Source organism: Bactrocera oleae, chromosome 2 (genome assembly GCF_042242935.1).
Source record: "Bactrocera oleae isolate idBacOlea1 chromosome 2, idBacOlea1, whole genome shotgun sequence".
NCBI lineage: Eukaryota > Metazoa > Arthropoda > Insecta > Diptera > Tephritidae > Bactrocera > Bactrocera oleae.
The window spans coordinates 9,671,199-9,674,624 of NC_091536.1; the positions used below are offsets into that span (position 1 = coordinate 9,671,199).

Here is a 3,426-nt window from a genome sequence, read left to right on the forward strand (position 1 = left end):
CTCTCTCTATTTCAACGAGTTGCGTTAGTTATAAAATAAAATTTATACCGAATCATTTTCCGATTAAAAATGATCCGTAGATATGGAAAAAAAATTCTTTCAAAACTTAAATTTCAGTCGGAAAATCGGCATAACTGAAATAACGGCAATAAAGAAGAAGACTGCTTGGTATGAACTGACACTTTTAGCTTTCATAGCTTTCATTAAAATAATCCAGTCCCCGAAACTGATATTTAAAAACAGAAGTTTTGTTGGTGAGAACAACTATAGGTTCTAAGCTTTGTTCTTATTCGTTCTAAAAGATTTACGTATCTTGCTAATCGCCTATGCCCTTTCAAAATAGTAGTATTGAAGACCAAGAAAACGAGAGTTCCTTAGCTTTGAGTTTTAGGCAGCTTAAATGGCATTAATCAAAGAAACTGCTGCATAGAATACAATGTGTTTTATATTTCATTTCAAAATTGTTGAAATTCAACTTATGCACTTTTCAAAGTGGTGCTTTTTCAATGGCTCTTCGTAGCATAAAGTGTATTTCGAAATTCAACTGCTAACCGATGAACGCCAAGCAAAAAGTAAAGTTTAATATATAAATATGTATTGTACATAAGTACATATTGTGTGTATATTCATAAAATGAAACCAACAACAAACCAAGAAAATAGAAAACAACAATAAAGTTGAGCTGAAATTACGACAAGCAACAACCACTGTACCATATGTAAGTACGACGACGACGACGACGAGAAGGAAACCAAGAAACTTCGCACTAGCAACATTTGTGCCGCAACGTCGTGCTCTGAACCAAACCGAGCCACATTACAACGACCAGCCAGCAATATGAACCAAGCTGACTTGAGTTGCAGCTGAGTTGAATGGTGTGCACCGTCGTTAGCTGGCTGACTGACTCGATGTCTCTGCTTGCTTAACTGACTGAGCAAGCAATGTAGGAACGAGCTGAAACTATAAGGGTGTGGTATGGACACCCCAGCGGGGTGAGCGCGCCGGCGGGTGCTAAGCGTCGTTGAAGGTGAAGCATGGCAACGACAGGGCCGACCAAAAGCCCAAGCAGAAAATGAATGCATATATTCACAGATATAAATATAGGTGAGCATGTGTATATATGTATGTATATGGGTTTGCACAAAACAACAAACAGAAATGTGTAATAAAAGCAGCTATAGCAGCAATGTTGAATTAATGACAGCAAAAAGCAACAACAATAGCAACAACGGCAATAGTAAATATCAACACAGCATTTATAGTACACCAGCAAACGAGCGAGCGAGCGAATGTTTGTAGAACCAAAAATATATAAGCACTATGGGCATCGTCAAGTGATTACCGAATAAATCGATTCCAATTCGAAACGCTATAGGAACTAGAGAGGTCGAATCTGGTACCAATTGGTATTAAGCTATTGATTATTGATTGCACCTACGATTCACCGATTGGTAATTTCGCACTTAACCATCTCATCTAACAAGCTTTCCCAAGCTCTGGATCTACGATTCTTCTTCAAATAATACGTCGTTCACTGATTAACGAGGAAATATATTCGTAGAATCGAGTGGCACACATTCGTTTTACTCCACTTCAAAGGCTATACGAGTTAAAGAGCTCTTTAGATCGAACCTGGTACCCCAGTTAGTAATTGGATTCCATTTCCGATCTCTGGAGTGGCAATTTCACACTCAATCTTCACGCATCATTACCTCCTTAAGTAAGCTGCGAAGCCTATGACTAAACTAAATAATACTCTGTGGACGATAACTAACTTCATAAATAGAAAGGTGGTTACAAACTTCAAAAGCTACCGATATTCAACTAAAGTGGAGTCGTTTTCAAAAGCCTTTAGCCAGCGTCAAAATTTGGAAATAAAAGATAAGTTTTTGAAGCGATTTATAAAGGCGTCGGTGCACGAATACGAAAAATCTATAGAACCAATCTAAAACTGAATTCTCAAGATGAGATTTTCAGTTCAAAATTGGATACTTTGACCGATGGTGACCGTCATAGTCAAAGTTAATTAAAAATAAAAATTTTCCTTTGGGTGGATCTTGAGTACCCATTATAGTTTCAGCCAAATTAAAAAACAAGCATTTTTCAGATCTGGTCTAACACATAAGAGTTATTCTCGTATACAACAGTGCTGACTACAAATTTATGAAAAGAAGAAGCTTAGGACGAAATGCACGGCAGAGCAACAATAAAATACAATTGAAACAAATTATTGTCGGTTTCGATGGCCGGTTCTACATAGTCGGAAAGGACCTGAATTTGTATTCGTTTATGAAACATAAAATCGACAACTTATTAAATAAATATTTTTGGAAGGTTTTACGTCACTATAGCCACAATACCCTTCAATCTATTATTATTATTTTATAACAGAATCCAATTTGGCTATCAAGCTTCTTGCAACGGTTTTGTTCTCATTACAACTCATCTAAATGAGGTCACCAATATAACCCGAATTCATCATTGATGATCCCACTGTTTCAGTGCAACACAACATCAACGAAGCGTACGTACTGGCACTTGAGAGCTTACAGTTTTGTTCAGTCCAGTCCAATTCGGTCCACACCACTCATCCCGCTGCAGTGGCCATCAAGCTAGCAAGCAATCAGCCATTCGTGTGCGCCAGCCATTCCGGCCAGTTCAACACTCAGCAAGACTGGCAGGCTAGCGGGCAGGCAGGCAGGCAATCAGCCAAGCAGCACCACAAACTGCCAGCAGCCGGCAGTAAAGGCGCATTAAAGTTATAGCAGTAAAGTTGAAATTCTGTTTTTTGTTTTGGTTATTTATGTTTTTTTTATTTTTATTTTAGGCAAGCAAAATAAAAGAGAACTTGCTCAAGAAGTTTTACAGTGTTCACAGTTCGACTAATTTATGAGTTAGGAGTTATCAGATGAACTCCGGAGAGGTTGGTGTTGAGATATATAGATGTATGGATACAGGATTAATGAATTTGTTATGGAATAATTTTTTAAATGTTGGTCCTCTGAGGTTGAAATATGATTAAAAATGCTCAATATTGCAAGAACACCTCAAAGAAATAAAAAAGTGTTTATCATTAATTCTGCATCCTAAATATGCTAGCAGTTTTGACAAGGGATAAATGTGAATATTGTTTTTTTTCAAGATTTGACTTCTCAAATAACCGACGAAAAATCGGACTTTCTTTGTTGATAAATCTTCTGATATGTTTCTATGAATTGAAAAAGTAAAGCTGGAAGCCAAAAAGCAATTCGATTTTTAATTTATCGACTTAGATATTATATGTATAACAATTTAAATTAAGAAGCACTTCGAACATGAGTTCGGTTGGACTTCGTTCTTGCAGATTTACATACATACTTTATATAAATGCCGTATCATATAAAGGGAAATATCCAGGTTCTGAGATCTCAATTTGATCAATCCACC

The 3,426-nt window shown here is 36.8% G+C and overlaps 1 long non-coding RNA gene across 2 annotated transcripts; it reads left to right on the forward strand.

The window, feature by feature from the left end:
* The first annotated feature begins 653 nt into the window (after nt 1–653).
* LOC138857098 (uncharacterized) lies at nt 654–2,944 on the forward strand. 2 transcript variants are annotated; one of them, XR_011396059.1, is made up of 3 exons: nt 663–1,104; nt 2,392–2,767; nt 2,828–2,944. It is a non-coding gene; the product is annotated as an uncharacterized lncRNA (long non-coding RNA). The 2 variants fall into 2 exon arrangements; XR_011396058.1 differs by having other exon boundaries at nt 654–2,767.
* The last annotated feature ends 482 nt before the right edge of the window (nt 2,945–3,426 follow it).